Raw genomic sequence first — 18,276 nt, forward strand, 5'->3', positions numbered from 1 at the left:
ATGTCTGGACATTGCTCAAACGCCTAGAGAGCCAGGAGGTGAAATTCTGTGTTGTTCTACAGCTCTTTGGGAACCGCTTGCATGGCCCCAGAGACTATGGGGCTGCGGGCTTTCCTGCTGCCTTCAGCCTCAAAACCACCCTCTCCCACTTGGCGCCACGCCAGACTCCAAAATTTCCAGATGTCTGGACATTGCTCCCATGCCTAAAGAGCCAGCAGGGAAAACTGTGGCTTCTTCTAAACCTCTGTGGGAACCGCTTGCATTGCCACAAATACATTTAGGTTACCTGCTTTCCTGGCGCATTCAGCATCAAAACCACCCTTTCCCACTTGGCGCCGCACCAGCCTCCAAAATTTCCATATCTCTGAACATTGCTCCCACGCCCTAAGAGACAGCAGGGAAAACTGTTTCTTTTTCGAAAGCTCTTTGGGAACCGCTTGCATGACCCCACAGAGCTTGGGGCTGCGGGCTTTCTTGTTGCCTTCAGCCTCAAAAACCACCCTTTCCAACTTGGCGCCGCACCAGGCACAAAAATGGCCATATGTCTGGAGATTGGTCCCACGCCCAAAGAGCCAGCAGGGAAAACTATGCCTTGTTCTAAAGCTCTTTGGGAACCGCTTGCATGGCCCCACAGACACTAGTGATGCGGGCTTTCCTCCTGACTTCAGCCTCAAAACCACCCTTTCCCGCTTGGCGCCGCAATATCCTCCAAAATTTCCATCTCTCTGGAGATTGCTGCCACGCCTAAAGAGCCAGCAGGGAAAACTGTGACTTGTTCTAAATCTCTTTTTCGGAACCGCTTGCATGGACCCACAGACCTTATGGCTGCGGGCTTTCTTGTTGCCTTCAGCCTAAAAACCACCCTTTCCCACTTCGCGTCACGCCAGACTCAAAAATCGCCATGTGTCTGGAGATTGCTTCCACGCCCAAAGATCCAGCAGGGAAAAATGTGCCTTATTCTAAACCTCTTAGGGAACCGCTTGCATGGCCCCACAGACCTTGTGGCACAAGGCTTTCCTGTTGCCTTCAGCCTCAAAAAACCACGTTACCACTTGGCGCCGCGCCAGCCTCTGTAGGAATGTGTCTGAGAGAAAGTGGTCATGTGAGCCAGCCTCCCTACTAGGAGAGATTAGATTAAGGGCAAAACAGGTGGTAGAAGATGGAATTAGTACATGGGAAAAACGGGAACTGAGAAGGTAGAAAACATGTTGTGCTAATGACTAAGTAATTTACTATGTGAATTCTTGTAACCAATCTGATCTGTGAATGAACTGCATGGACAGCGCGTGAACAGAGACTGTAAGCCAATCATATAGCTGCCGCTAGCGCGTGCTCTTATTGCCTGTCTCTATATACTCTGTGAAAACTTGAATAAAGGGAGAACGATCATACTCGTATTGAGACTCCATCGTTACTCCGGGTCCGTCTCCTACTCCAACATCTGGTAGCAGAGGATGGTTCAGCGCGACTGAGTTCTCCGAGACTGCGGTAAGCAGCTAGAGGAGGGGAGTGGGAAACTTCGGCTGGGAGACGTGCTGCTTAGGCGCATCAGCGGAAGCAGACAACGGCATGAGGTCGTTCCTCACCTCCCAGGCGCAGCTATGGAAACAGAAGCTGCGGCCACACTACTCACTGGGTTCCTCTCTAAGAGAGGGATTGAAACACCAGCGAAACTGTTGCTCAAACTGATTAAGCCGGGGCAGGAGATGGGGCAACAAGTAACAAAAGAAGAAGGGGCTATATTAAGACTTCTCCTGCATATCCTCTCTAAGAGAAGGGTGAAATATGATGAGCGTATGCTCCGAAGGTTGTTAACCTGGTGCAGAGAGAACGGATTCGCACCAGAGCCCCAGACAGCTTTTAAACCAGAAATATGGGAGGCTGTTGGGAAAAAACTGTGGGAAGTGATAAGTAATGGAGACAAAGAGGCATCACCGTTGGCGACGACCTAGCGGTTGGTGTTATCGACCTTACAAGATATGAAGGCGGAGCGAGCCACAGCAGCCAGGGCTTTTGCAGCATTACAACCCACGGGAGGGGGATCGAACAGGCCAGGTCCGAAGGTCTGGGACGATCCCCTGCTGATCCCCTCTGCTCCACCTGAGGCCGAGGGAGGAGGCAGAATGTCAGCAGAGAAGGACAGAGCCGGAGCTGTTGGCTCCTGACATTGCCCGCCTCGCCCCCTCCCCTCCCCAGTCATCTCCCTGAGATAAACGTGCTGGTTTTGTATGTCTGCTGTGTAAGTGTGTGTGGGCGCCAGCTTATACCTGCTGATCAGCATGTGTGCTACTGTTTGCTTTTTGTTGTGTGCAGTGTCGTTAGGTGACTCCACTTGAGCAGGTGTTCTGCCCGGTGTGGTACTGTTCTCGTATGCATCTAGGGCTGACGCTCCGTGAAGTGGTTTGTGTATACACAATGTTTAGACGTAAGGCGAGCGCGTAAGGCGAGCGCGCCTCAGGTAGATACACCAGGATGGGCTGTAGAACCGATGGAAGTCCTGGAATATTGGGGGAGTTTTCACAAGCCTACACGTTTACACTCTCGGAAACGGCTCGCCCGTGCAGGGCGTATCGCTGGTTGTTTGTTGTTTGTCTATAAGGTCATGGTTGATTGGGAAAAGGAGTTGAGCCAAAGTCTATAGGATGCTCTGTAGGAAAATGAGAAACTTAAGGAAAAATGAGAAACTGAGCTCTTGTTGCAAAGGCAGACTTTTATGTCAGTCATAAGTGATGGAAAAAAAAAGAAAAGAAAAAAAGAAAAAGAAAAAAGAAAAAACAAAAAAGAAAAAAGAGAAAAAAGAAAAAAGAAAAAAGAAAAAAGAAAAAGAAAAAAAAGGAAAAAAAAAGAAAAGAAACCAACCGGGAACAATTAGATGGGAAATGTGCCACGTTCGCACAAAAGTATGCCATACGCATTACGAGAAAGCATCAGAAAAAGAGAAACAGGACACCTGATTCAAAGCAGTACCATAGAGATACGTTTTTGGTTTTTTCCTATATGTGTATATGTTATTGCATGCCTTAGTAGATTGCTCTCTGTTATACCCTGCGAGACTAAAATGAACCCAGCAGAAGCGGTCTCTTGAGCAAGGGGGTGGAATATGGGAAAGCAACGGAAGATCACCGAGGAGGACTGTAAATACACTCAAGGGACTCGCACCTGGGTGCTGGAAAACACATATATCACACCAATTGTTATTCAGTCTCGGGTGCTGGCAAGAAAAACATTTGGATGACATAAGCCTGTAATGGACTCACAGACACCTTATCTAGCTGCTTGAGAACCTTGGCCTGTTGTGGAAGATCAAAGCACAGTACCAGCAAGAACAGGGAGGCCGCATGCGCTCTAGCTAACTAGGACTCTTTTGCTGCCAAGGATTCGTGATAACAAGGGCTCTCTTGCTGCCAAGGATAAGTTTAACAATGCTACTAGTACCGCTATTTCTGAGTTAGTGCTAGATGTAGATAGTATTCGATATGCGATGTTGCAAAACAGAACTGCTACTGATTTTTTGCTTTCAGCTCACAGACATGGTTGTCAAGATTTTAAAGGACTGTATTGTATGAATGTAAGTGACCACTCCAAATCCATCCATGCCCAGTTGCAGGAACTGCTCCGACCGAACCAGCAACTTGTGGAGACCACTTTTGAAAATCTTTTTGCTGGATGGACTTGGGGGTGGGGTTGGTTGAAGCAAATTCTACTCATCGCCTGTGTGGAAGGAATTTGTCTGTTATGTTTAGTATGCTGTTTGCTGTTTTTAATAAGCATTATACGATCAGCTGTAGATGCCGCTTTGCATCGTACCCTTGTACGAGTTGTAGAATATGTTGCTCTAAAAACTATGTGTGTATCCATGAGAACCTGACCTTCACAGAAGAAGATAACAGGAAGGGATTACAACAATGGAGTCACGTATCAGGCAGCCGCTGTCAGCAGAGCTGGATCATGAGTTTGGTGAGACTTGCTGCATGTGCTGGCCACGCGTGCAGCGACTCTGGCCTGTACTTTTCTACTCAATCCAGTGCAGGAGAGTTTGGTGGGACTCGCTGCGTGCGCTGGCCATGCCTGCAGCGACTCTAGCCTGTACTTCTCCACTCAATCCAGTGCAGGATATAAGGGGGCTGTCTCGGGTCAGAGAGGGCTAGAGAGACATGAGTGAGGGGGAGAGAGACATGAGCGCACTTTGAAGATACAGGGGATGCCCTGAAGCAGTGTCTGCCCCCGCCCCGCCCCCCCGCCATAAGTTCTATGTTCATTAACCCCAACAGCTCCGAAGGCATTACAGCATGTTGCAAGATAAGATATAGTCTACTACTGCTGCAAGACGCATTGAACACCTTCCTACAAGAATTTCAACTTTATGCCCTGATAGGACAGTGGGATGATGCACTCGCAAAGAGCCTGACTGCATTAGAGTGGGTATTTTTGCCACATGCCTTTTCAAAACCAGTAACTATGATGATTGAAATGTTACCGCGATTGTTTTTCCAGGGTCGTTTGTGCTGTCAGCAGCTTTCTGGAATGCATCCAAGCCACATACATGTCCCCATCAAAAAGGATGACCTTGACCCTTGGTTATCACAATTTGACATGTCGTTGCAAAAAGAAAAAATAGTCGTCCTTTACATGATCAGCTAAAAGCTCAAATACTAAAGATTCAAGACTTAATGAACCACAATGTATTTGAACTATTACAAAAGGATTTCTCGTGGGTAAATCCAAAGAAATTGGCTTTCTGGGCTAAATTGAGGAATCTGGGTATTTATTGCCTTAGCAGGGTTCTTTTTGATTCTGTTTTTAATTGTGTTTAGTCTATAACCCGCTAAGAGCGTCACAACAAGTAGAAGCACAAGTCATGGCGACCTTGTTAATAAATGGTCTGGCGTTAAACAAAAAAGGGGGAGATGTGGCAGATCTACGAGCAGAGGCCTGCATACGGCCAAAGATACAGTGAGCAGAGCAGAGAGTAACCACAGAGCCAAGAGAACAGTTCATACCTTCACTCCATCCTGTGACGACCATATAACATTTTCAAATCTCAGACAAAGAATAGGGCTAAGTATTCTTCCTTCGCTAGGAACAGCAACGGCATTAAATGCATTGAATAAGATAGGGTGTTGGGCAAGTAAACAGATAAACCTTACAACTGAAATCCTATCTAGCTTGCTTACTGATGCTGATAGCATTCGGCATGCTACGTTGCAAAATCGAGCGGTTATTGACTTTTTGCTGTTAGCTCAGGGTCATGGATGTGAAGATTTTGAAGGTATGTGTTGTATGAACGTTTCAGACCACTCATCATCCATTCATAAGCAGTTACGGGAGCTGAAGGATAACATGTCCAAATTAAAAGTGGTCAAAAATGGTTTCGATGATTGGTTAAGCTCATGGGGTGTATCGGGATGGTTATGAGACTTACTAAAGCAAGGGCTCATGCTATTGTTGGTTATATTATTATTGATTATGGTAGCCTCATGTGTTCTCTGCAAAGTGACTGACATGATTGAAAATGCCATGCATAAGGTCTGGCTGGCTCAAGAAGAAAAAGGGGGTATTGTAGGAATGTGTCTGAGAGAAAATGGTCACGTGAGCCAGCCTCCCTACTAGGAGAGATTAGATTAAGGGCAAAACAGGTGGTAGAAGATGGAATTAGTACATGGGAAAAACGGGAACTGAGAAGGTAGAAAACATGTTGTGCTAATGACGAAGTAATTTACTATGTGAATTCTTGTAACCAATCTGATCTGTGAATGAACTGCATGGACAGCGCGTGAACAGAGACTGTAAGCCAATCATATAGCTGCCGCTAGCGCGTGCTCTTATTACCTCTCTCTATACACTCTGTGAAAACTTGAATAAAGGGAGAACGATTATACTCCTATTAAGACTCCATCGTTACTCCGGGTCCGTCTCCCACTCCAACAAGCCTCCACAATTTCCATACGTCTGGACATTGCTCCCACGCCTAAAGAGCCAGGAGGGAAAACTGTGGCTTCTTCTAAAGCTCTTTGGGAACCGCTTGCATGGCCCCAAACACCTTGGGGCTGCGGGCTTTCCTCCTGCCTTCAGCCTCAAATACACCCTTTCCCACTTGGCGCCGTGCCAGCCTATAAAATTTCCATATGTCTGGAGATTGCTCCCACTCACAAAGAGCCAGCAGGGAAAACTGAGTCTTGTTCTAAAGCTCTTTGGGAACTGCTTGCATGGCCCCACAGACCTTGTGGCTCCAGGTTTTCCTGCTGCCTTCAGCCTCAAAACCACACTTTCCCACTTGGCGCCGCACCAGCCTCTAGAATTTCCATATGTCTGGAGGTTGTTACCACACCCAAAGAGCCAGGAAAGACAACTGTGGCTTCTTCTAAAACTCTCTGGGAACCGGCTATATGGCCCCACAGACATTGGGGCTACGGGATTTCTTGTTGCCTTCAGCCTCAAAACCACCCTTTCCCGCTTGGCGCCGCAATATCCTCCAAAATTTCTATCTCTCTGGAGATTGCTGCCACGCCTAAAGAGCCAGCAGGAAAAACTGTGACTTGTTCTAAATCTCTTTCTCGGAACCGCTTGCATGGACCCACAGACCTTATGGCTGCGGGCTTTCTTGTTGCCTTCAGCCTAAAAACCACCCTTTCCCACTTCGCGTCACGCCAGACTCAAAAATCGCCATGTGTCTGGAGATTGCTTCCACGCCCAAAGATCCAGCAGGGAAAAATGTGCCTTATTCTAAACCTCTTAGGGAACCGCTTGCATGGCCCCACAGACCTTGTGGCACAAGGCTTTCCTGTTGCCTTCAGCCTCAAAAAACCACGTTACCACTTGGCGCCGCGCCAGCCTCTGTAGGAATGTGTCTGAGAGAAAGTGGTCATGTGAGCCAGCCTCCCTACTAGGAGAGATTAGATTAAGGGCAAAACAGGTGGTAGAAGATGGAATTAGTACATGGGAAAAACGGGAACTGAGAAGGTAGAAAACATGTTGTGCTAATGACTAAGTAATTTACTATGTGAATTCTTGTAACCAATCTGATCTGTGAATGAACTGCATGGACAGCACGTGAACAGAGACTGTAAGCCAATCATATAGCTGCCGCTAGCGCGTGCTCTTATTGCCTGTCTCTATATACTCTGTGAAAACTTGAATAAAGGGAGAACGATCATACTCATATTGAGACTCCATTGTTACTCCGGGTCCGTCTCCTACTCCAACATCTGGTAGCAGAGGATGGTTCAGCGCGACTGAGTTCTCCGAGACTGCGGTAAGCAGCTAGAGGAGGGGAGTGGGAAACTTCGGCTGGGAGACGTGCTGCTTAGGCGCATCAGCGGAAGCAGACAACGGCATGAGGTCGTTCCTCACCTCCCAGGCGCAGCTATGGAAACAGAAGCTGCGGCCACACTACTCACTGGGTTCCTCTCTAAGAGAGGGATTGAAACACCAGCGAAACTGTTGCTCAAACTGATTAAGCCGGGGCAGGAGATGGGGCAACAAGTAACAAAAGAAGAAGGGGCTATATTAAGACTTCTCCTGCATATCCTCTCTAAGAGAAGGGTGAAATATGATGAGCGTATGCTCCGAAGGTTGTTAACCTGGTGCAGAGAGAACGGATTCGCACCAGAGCCCCAGACAGCTTTTAAACCAGAAATATGGGAGGCTGTTGGGAAAAAACTGTGGGAAGTGATAAGTAATGGAGACAAAGAGGCATCACCGTTGGCGACGACCTAGCGGTTGGTGTTATCGACCTTACAAGATATGAAGGCGGAGCGAGCCACAGCAGCCAGGGCTTTTGCAGCATTACAACCCACGGGAGGGGGATCGAACAGGCCAGGTCCGAAGGTCTGGGACGATCCCCTGCTGATCCCCTCTGCTCCACCTGAGGCCGAGGGAGGAGGCAGAATGTCAGCAGAGAAGGACAGAGCCGGAGCTGTTTGCTCCTGACATTGCCCGCCTCGCCCCCTCCCCTCCCCAGTCATCTCCCTGAGATAAAAGTGCTGGTTTTGTATGTCTGCTGTGTAAGTGTGTGTGGGCGCCAGCTTACACCTGCTGATCAGCATGTGTGCTACTGTTTGCTTTTTGTTGTGTGCAGTGTCGTTAGGTGACTCCACTTGAGCAGGTGTTCTGCCCGGTGTGGTACTGTTCTCGTATGCATCTAGGGCTGACGCTCCGTGAAGTGGTTTGTGTATACACAATGTTTAGACGTAAGGCGAGCGCGTAAGGCGAGCGCGCCTCAGGTAGATACACCAGGATGGGCTGTAGAACCGATGGAAGTCCTGGAATATTGGGGGAGTTTTCACCAGCCGACACGTTTACACTCTCGGAAACGGCTCGCCCGTGCAGGGCGTATCGCTGGTTGTTTGTTGTTTGTCTATAAGGTCATGGTTGATTGGGAAAAGGAGTTGAGCCAAAGTCTATAGGATGCTCTGTAGGAAAATGAGAAACTTAAGGAAAAATGAGAAACTGAGCTCTTGTTGCAAAGGCAGACTTTTATGTCAGTCATAAGTGATGGAAAAAAAAAGAAAAGAAAAAAGAAAAAAGAAAAAAGAGAAAAAAGAAAAAAGAAAAAAGAAAAAACAAAAAGAAAAAAAGGAGAAAAAAAGAAAAGAAACCAACCAGGAACAATTAGATTGGAAATGTGCCACGTTCGCACAAAAGTATGCCATACGCATTACGAGAAAGCATCAGAAAAAGAGAAACAGGACACCTGATTCAAAGCAGTACCATAGAGAGATGTTTTTGGTTTTTTCCTATATGTGTATATGTTATTGCATGCCTTAGTAGATTGCTCTCTGTTATACCCTGCGAGACTAAAATGAACCCAGCAGAAGCGGTCTCTTGAGCAAGGGGGTGGAATATGGGAAAGCAACGGAGGAGGATCAATCCACCGAGGAGGACTGTAAATACACTCAAGGGACTCGCACCTGGGTGCTGGAAAACACATATATCACACCAATTGTTATTCAGTCTCGGGTGCTGGCAAGAAAAACATTTGGATGACATAAGCCTGTAATGGACTCACAGACACCTTATCTAGCTGCTTGAGAACCTTGGCCTGTTGTGGAAGATCAAAGCACAGTACCAGCAAGAACAGGGAGGCCGCATGCGCTCTAGCTAACTAGGACTCTTTTGCTGCCAAGGATTCGTGATAACAAGGGCTCTCTTGCTGCCAAGGATAAGTTTAACAATGCTACTAGTACCGCTATTTCTGAGTTATTGCTAGATGTAGATAGTATTCGATATGCGATGTTGCAAAACAGAACTGCTACTGATTTTTTGCTTTCAGCTCACAGACATGGTTGTCAAGATTTTAAAGGACTGTATTGTATGAATCTAAGTGACCACTCCAAATCCATCCATGCCCAGTTGCAGGAACTGCTCCGACCGAACCAGCAACTTGTGGAGACCACTTTTGAAAATCTTTTTGCTGGATGGACTTGGGGGTGAGGTTGGTTGAAGCAAATTCTACTCATCGCCTGTGTGGAAGGAATTTGTCTGTTATGTTTAGTATGCCGTTTGCTGTTTTTAATAAGCATTATACGATCAGCTGTAGATGCCGCTTTGCATCGTACCCTTGTACGAGTTGTAGAATATGTTGCTCTAAAAACTATGTGTGTATCCATGAGAACCTGACCTTCACAGAAGAAGATAACAGGAAGGGATTACAACAATGGAGTCACGTATCAGGCAGCCGCTGTCAGCAGAGCTGGATCATGAGTTTGGTGAGACTTGCTGCATGTGCTGGCCACGTGTGCAGCGACTCTGGCCTGTACTTTTCTACTCAATCCAGTGCAGGAGAGTTTGGTGGGACTCGCTGCGTGCGCTGGCCATGCATGCAGCGACTCTAGCCTGTACTTCTCCACTCAATCCAGTGCAGGATATAAGGGGGCTGTCTCGGGTCAGAGAGGGCTAGAGAGACATGAGTGAGGGGGAGAGAGACATGAGCGCACTTTGAAGATACAGGGGATGCCCTGAAGCAGTGTCTGCCCCCGCCCCGCCCCCCCGCCATAAGTTCTATGTTCATTAACCCCAACAGCTCCGAAGGCATTACAGCATGTTGCAAGATAAGATATAGTCTACTACTGCTGCAAGACGCATTGAACACCTTCCTACAAGAATTTCAACTTTATGCCCTGATAGGACAGTGGGATGATGCACTCGCAAAGAGCCTGACTGCATTAGAGTGGGTATTTTTGCCACATGCCTTTTCAAAACCAGTAACTATGATGATTGAAATGTTACCGCGATTGTTTTTCCAGGGTCGTTTGTGCTGTCAGCAGCTTTCTGGAATGCATCCAAGCCACATACATGTCCCCATCAAAAAGGATGACCTTGACCCTTGGTTATCACAATTTGACATGTCGTTGCAAAAAGAAAAAATAGTCGTCCTTTACATGATCAGCTAAAAGCTCAAATACTAAAGATTCAAGACTTAATGAACCACAATGTATTTGAACTATTACAAAAGGATTTCTCGTGGGTAAATCCAAAGAAATTGGCTTTCTGGGCTAAATTGAGGAATCTGGGTATTTATTGCCTTAGCAGGGTTCTTTTTGATTCTGTTTTTAATTGTGTTTAGTCTATAACCCGCTAAGAGCGTCACAACAAGTAGAAGCACAAGTCATGGCGACCTTGTTAATAAATGGTCTGGCGTTAAACAAAAAAGGGGGAGATGTGGCAGATCTACGAGCAGAGGCCTGCATACGGCCAAAGATACAGTGAGCAGAGCAGAGAGTAACCACAGAGCCAAGAGAACAGTTCATACCTTCACTCCATCCTGTGACGACCATATAACATTTTCAAATCTCAGACAAAGAATAGGGCTAAGTATTCTTCCTTCGCTAGGAACAGCAACGGCATTAAATGCATTGAATAAGATAGGGTGTTGGGCAAGTAAACAGATAAACCTTACAACTGAAATCCTATCTAGCTTGCTTACTGATGCTGATAGCATTCGGCATGCTACGTTGCAAAATCGAGCGGCTATTGACTTTTTGCTGTTAGCTCAGGGTCATGGATGTGAAGATTTTGAAGGTATGTGTTGTATGAACGTTTCAGACCACTCATCATCCATTCATAAGCAGTTACGGGAGCTGAAGGATAACATGTCCAAATTAAAAGTGGTCAAAAATGGTTTCGATGATTGGTTAAGCTCATGGGGTGTATCGGGATGGTTATCAGACTTACTAAAGCAAGGGCTCATGCTATTGTTGGTTATATTATTATTGATTATGGTAGCCTCATGTGTTCTCTGCAAAGTGACTGACATGATTGAAAATGCCATGCATAAGGTCTGGCTGGCTCAAGAAGAAAAAGGGGGTATTGTAGGAATGTGTCTGAGAGAAAATGGTCACGTGAGCCAGCCTCCCTACTAGGAGAGATTAGATTAAGGGCAAAACAGGTGGTAGAAGATGGAATTAGTACATGGGAAAAACGGGAACTGAGAAGGTAGAAAACATGTTGTGCTAATGACGAAGTAATTTACTATGTGAATTCTTGTAACCAATCTGATCTGTGAATGAACTGCATGGACAGCGCGTGAACAGAGACTGTAAGCCAATCATATAGCTGCCGCTAGCGCGTGCTCTTATTACCTCTCTCTATACACTCTGTGAAAACTTGAATAAAGGGAGAACGATTATACTCCTATTAAGACTCCATCGTTACTCCGGGTCCGTCTCCCACTCCAACAAGCCTCCACAATTTCCATACGTCTGGACATTGCTCCCACGCCTAAAGAGCCAGGAGGGAAAACTGTGGCTTCTTCTAAAGCTCTTTGGGAACCGCTTGCATGGCCCCAAACACCTTGGGGCTGCGGGCTTTCCTCCTGCCTTCAGCCTCAAATACACCCTTTCCCACTTGGCGCCGTGCCAGCCTATAAAATTTCCATATGTCTGGAGATTGCTCCCACTCACAAAGAGCCAGCAGGGAAAACTGAGTCTTGTTCTAAAGCTCTTTGGGAACTGCTTGCATGGCCCCACAGACCTTGTGGCTCCAGGTTTTCCTGCTGCCTTCAGCCTCAAAACCACACTTTCCCACTTGGCGCCGCACCAGCCTCTAGAATTTCCATATGTCTGGAGGTTGTTACCACACCCAAAGAGCCAGGAAAGACAACTGTGGCTTCTTCTAAAACTCTCTGGGAACCGGCTATATGGCCCCACAGACATTGGGGCTACGGGATTTCTTGTTGCCTTCAGCCTCAAAACCACCCTTTCCCGCTTGGCGCCGCAATATCCTCCAAAATTTCTATCTCTCTGGAGATTGCTGCCACGCCTAAAGAGCCAGCAGGGAAAACTGTGACTTGTTCTAAATCTCTTTCTCGGAACCGCTTGCATGGACCCACAGACCTTATGGCTGCGGGCTTTCTTGTTGCCTTCAGCCTAAAAACCACCCTTTCCCACTTCGCGTCACGCCAGACTCAAAAATCGCCATGTGTCTGGAGATTGCTTCCACGCCCAAAGATCCAGCAGGGAAAAATGTGCCTTATTCTAAACCTCTTAGGGAACCGCTTGCATGGCCCCACAGACCTTGTGGCACAAGGCTTTCCTGTTCCCTTCAGCCTCAAAAAACCACGTTACCACTTGGCGCCACGCCAGCCTCTGTAGGAATGTGTCTGAGAGAAAGTGGTCATGTGAGCCAGCCTCCCTACTAGGAGAGATTAGATTAAGGGCAAAACAGGTGGTAGAAGATGGAATTAGTACATGGGAAAAACGGGAACTGAGAAGGTAGAAAACATGTTGTGCTAATGACTAAGTAATTTACTATGTGAATTCTTGTAACCAATCTGATCTGTGAATGAACTGCATGGACAGCACGTGAACAGAGACTGTAAGCCAATCATATAGCTGCCGCTAGCGCGTGCTCTTATTGCCTGTCTCTATATACTCTGTGAAAACTTGAATAAAGGGAGAACGATCATACTCATATTGAGACTCCATCGTTACTCCGGGTCCGTCTCCTACTCCAACATCTGGTAGCAGAGGATGGTTCAGCGCGACTGAGTTCTCCGAGACTGCGGTAAGCAGCTAGAGGAGGGGAGTGGGAAACTTCGGCTGGGAGACGTGCTGCTTAGGCGCATCAGCGGAAGCAGACAACGGCATGAGGTCGTTCCTCACCTCCCAGGCGCAGCTATGGAAACAGAAGCTGCGGCCACACTACTCACTGGGTTCCTCTCTAAGAGAGGGATTGAAACACCAGCGAAACTGTTGCTCAAACTGATTAAGCCGGGGCAGGAGATGGGGCAACAAGTACCAAAAGAAGAAGGGGCTATATTAAGACTTCTCCTGCATATCCTCTCTAAGAGAAGGGTGAAATATGATGAGTGTATGCTCCGAAGGTTGTTAACCTGGTGCAGAGAGAACGGATTCGCACCAGAGCCCCAGACAGCTTTTAAACCAGAAATATGGGAGGCTGTTGGGAAAAAACTGTGGGAAGTGATAAGTAATGGAGACAAAGAGGCATCACCGTTGGCGACGACCTAGCGGTTGGTGTTATCGACCTTACAAGATATGAAGGCGGAGCGAGCCACAGCAGCCAGGGCTTTTGCAGCATTACAACCCACGGGAGGGGGATCGAACAGGCCAGGTCCGAAGGTCTGGGACGATCCCCTGCTGATCCCCTCTGCTCCACCTGAGGCCGAGGGAGGAGGCAGAATGTCAGCAGAGAAGGACAGAGCCGGAGCTGTTGGCTCCTGACATTGCCCGCCTCACCCCCTCCCCTCCCCAGTCATCTCCCTGAGATAAAAGTGCTGGTTTTGTATGTCTGCTGTGTAAGTGTGTGTGGGCGCCAGCTTACACCTGCTGATCAGCATGTGTGCTACTGTTTGCTTTTTGTTGTGTGCAGTGTCGTTAGGTGACTCCACTTGAGCAGGTGTTCTGCCCGGTGTGGTACTGTTCTCGTATGCATCTAGGGCTGACGCTCCGTGAAGTGAAGTAGTTTGTGTATACACAATGTTTAGACGTAAGGCGAGCGCGTAAGGCGAGCGCGCCTCAGGTAGATACACCAGGATGGGCTGTAGAACCGATGGAAGTCCTGGAATATTGGGGGAGTTTTCACCAGCCGACACGTTTACACTCTCGGAAACGGCTCGCCCGTGCAGGGCGTATCGCTGGTTGTTTGTTGTTTGTCTATAAGGTCATGGTTGATTGGGAAAAGGAGTTGAGCCAAAGTCTATAGGATGCTCTGTAGGAAAATGAGAAACTTAAGGAAAAATGAGAAACTGAGCTCTTGTTGCAAAGGCAGACTTTTATGTCAGTCATAAGTGATGGAAAAAAAAAGAAAAGAAAAAAGAAAAAAGAAAAAAGAGAAAAAAGAAAAAAGGAAAAAGAAAAAACAAAAAGAAAAAAAGGAGAAAAAAAGAAAAGAAACCAACCAGGAACAATTAGATTGGAAATGTGCCACGTTCGCACAAAAGTATGCCATACGCATTACGAGAAAGCATCAGAAAAAGAGAAACAGGACACCTGATTCAAAGCAGTACCATAGAGAGATGTTTTTGGTTTTTTCCTATATGTGTATATGTTATTGCATGCCTTAGTAGATTGCTCTCTGTTATACCCTGCGAGACTAAAATGAACCCAGCAGAAGCGGTCTCTTGAGCAAGGGGGTGGAATATGGGAAAGCAACGGAGGAGGATCAATCCACCGAGGAGGACTGTAAATACACTCAAGGGACTCGCACCTGGGTGCTGGAAAACACATATATCACACCAATTGTTATTCAGTCTCGGGTGCTGGCAAGAAAAACATTTGGATGACATAAGCCTGTAATGGACTCACAGACACCTTATCTAGCTGCTTGAGAACCTTGGCCTGTTGTGGAAGATCAAAGCACAGTACCAGCAAGAACAGGGAGGCCGCATGCGCTCTAGCTAACTAGGACTCTTTTGCTGCCAAGGATTCGTGATAACAAGGGCTCTCTTGCTGCCAAGGATAAGTTTAACAATGCTACTAGTACCGCTATTTCTGAGTTATTGCTAGATGTAGATAGTATTCGATATGCGATGTTGCAAAACAGAACTGCTACTGATTTTTTGCTTTCAGCTCACAGACATGGTTGTCAAGATTTTAAAGGACTGTATTGTATGAATCTAAGTGACCACTCCAAATCCATCCATGCCCAGTTGCAGGAACTGCTCCGACCGAACCAGCAACTTGTGGAGACCACTTTTGAAAATCTTTTTGCTGGATGGACTTGGGGGTGGGGTTGGTTGAAGCAAATTCTACTCATCGCCTGTGTGGAAGGAATTTGTCTGTTATGTTTAGTATGCTGTTTGCTGTTTTTAATAAGCATTATACGATCAGCTGTAGATGCCGCTTTGCATCGTACCCTTGTACGAGTTGTAGAATATGTTGCTCTAAAAACTATGTGTGTATCCATGAGAACCTGACCTTCACAGAAGAAGATAACAGGAAGGGATTACAACAATGGAGTCACGTATCAGGCAGCCGCTGTCAGCAGAGCTGGATCATGAGTTTGGTGAGACTTGCTGCATGTGCTGGCCACGCGTGCAGCGACTCTGGCCTGTACTTTTCTACTCAATCCAGTGCAGGAGAGTTTGGTGGGACTCGCTGCGTGCGCTGGCCATGCCTGCAGCGACTCTAGCCTGTACTTCTCCACTCAATCCAGTGCAGGATATAAGGGGGCTGTCTCGGGTCAGAGAGGGCTAGAGAGACATGAGTGAGGGGGAGAGAGACATGAGCGCACTTTGAAGATACAGGGGATGCCCTGAAGCAGTATCTGCCCCCGCCCCGCCCCCCCGCCATAAGTTCTATGTTCATTAACCCCAACAGCTCCGAAGGCATTACAGCATGTTGCAAGATAAGATATAGTCTACTACTGCTGCAAGACGCATTGAACACCTTCCTACAAGAATTTCAACTTTATGCCCTGATAGGACAGTGGGATGATGCACTCGCAAAGAGCCTGACTGCATTAGAGTGGGTATTTTTGCCACATGCCTTTTCAAAACCAGTAACTATGATGATTGAAATGTTACCGCGATTGTTTTTCCAGGGTCGTTTGTGCTGTCAGCAGCTTTCTGGAATGCATCCAAGCCACATACATGTCCCCATCAAAAAGGATGACCTTGACCCTTGGTTATCACAATTTGACATGTCGTTGCAAAAAGAAAAAATAGTCGTCCTTTACATCATCAGCTAAAAGCTCAAATACTAAAGATTCAAGACTTAATGAACCACAATGTATTTGAACTATTACAAAAGGATTTCTCGTGGGTAAATCCAAAGAAATTGGCTTTCTGGGCTAAATTTAGGAATCTGGGTATTTATTGCCTTAGCAGGGTTCTTTTTGATTCTGTTTTTAATTGTGTTTAGTCTATAACCCGCTAAGAGCGTCACAACAAGTAGAAGCACAAGTCATGGCGACCTTGTTAATAAATGGTCTGGCGTTAAACAAAAAAGGGGGAGATGTGGCAGATCTACGAGCAGAGGCCTGCATACGGCCAAAGATACAGTGAGCAGAGCAGAGAGTAACCACAGAGCCAAGAGAACAGTTCATACCTTCACTCCATCCTGTGACGACCATATAACATTTTCAAATCTCAGACAAAGAATAGGGCTAAGTATTCTTCCTTCGCTAGGAACAGCAACGGCATTAAATGCATTGAATAAGATAGGGTGTTGGGCAAGTAAACAGATAAACCTTACAACTGAAATCCTATCTAGCTTGCTTACTGATGCTGATAGCATTCGGCATGCTACGTTGCAAAATCGAGCGGCTATTGACTTTTTGCTGTTAGCTCAGGGTCATGGATGTGAAGATTTTGAAGGTATGTGTTGTATGAACGTTTCAGACCACTCATCATCCATTCATAAGCAGTTACGGGAGCTGAAGGATAACATGTCCAAATTAAAAGTGGTCAAAAATGGTTTCGATGATTGGTTAAGCTCATGGGGTGTATCGGGATGGTTATCAGACTTACTAAAGCAAGGGCTCATGCTATTGTTGGTTATATTATTATTGATTATGGTAGCCTCATGTGTTCTCCGCAAAGTGACTGACATGATTGAAAATGCCATGCATAAGGTCTGGCTGGCTCAAGAAGAAAAAGGGGGTATTGTAGGAATGTGTCTGAGAGAAAATGGTCACGTGAGCCAGCCTCCCTACTAGGAGAGATTAGATTAAGGGCAAAACAGGTGGTAGAAGATGGAATTAGTACATGGGAAAAACGGGAACTGAGAAGGTAGAAAACATGTTGTGCTAATGACGAAGTAATTTACTATGTGAATTCTTGTAACCAATCTGATCTGTGAATGAACTGCATGGACAGCGCGTGAACAGAGACTGTAAGCCAATCATATAGCTGCCGCTAGCGCGTGCTCTTATTACCTCTCTCTATACACTCTGTGAAAACTTGAATAAAGGGAGAACGATTATACTCCTATTAAGACTCCATCGTTACTCCGGGTCCGTCTCCCACTCCAACAAGCCTCCACAATTTCCATACGTCTGGACATTGCTCCCACGCCTAAGGAGCCAGGAGGGAAAACTGTGGCTTCTTCTAAAGCTCTTTGGGAACCGCTTGCATGGCCCCAAACACCTTGGGGCTGCGGGCTTTCCTCCTGCCTTCAGCCTCAAATACACCCTTTCCCACTTGGCGCCGTGCCAGCCTGTAAAATTTCCATATGTCTGGAGATTGCTCCCACTCACAAAGAGCCAGCAGGGAAAACTGAGTCTTGTTCTAAAGCTCTTTGGGAACTGCTTGCATGGCCCCACAGACCTTGTGGCTCCAGGTTTTCCTGCTGCCTTCAGCCTCAAAACCACACTTTCCCACTTGGCGCCGCACCAGCCTCTAGGATTTCCATATGTCTGGAGGTTGTTACCACACCCAAAGAGCCAGGAAAGACAACTGTGGCTCCTTCTAAAACTCTCTGGGAACCGGCTATATGGCCCCACAGACATTGGGGCTACGGGATTTCTTGTTGCCTTCAGCCTCAAAACCACCCTTTCCCACTTGGCGCCGCGCCAGACTCCAAAATTTCCATATGTCTGGACATTGCTCAAACGCCTAGAGAGCCAGGAGGTGAAATTCTGTGTTGTTCTACAGCTCTTTGGGAACCGCTTGCATGGCCCCAGAGACTATGGGGCTGCGGGCTTTCCTGCTGCCTTCAGCCTCAAAACCACCCTCTCCCACTTGGCGCCACGCCAGACTCCAAAATTTCCAGATGTCTGGACATTGCTCCCATGCCTAAAGAGCCAGCAGGGAAAACTGTGGCTTCTTCTAAACCTCTGTGGGAACCGCTTGCATTGCCACAAATACATTTAGGTTAC

This window comes from Larus michahellis, chromosome 2 (assembly GCF_964199755.1).
Source record: "Larus michahellis chromosome 2, bLarMic1.1, whole genome shotgun sequence".
Lineage (NCBI taxonomy): Eukaryota > Metazoa > Chordata > Aves > Charadriiformes > Laridae > Larus > Larus michahellis.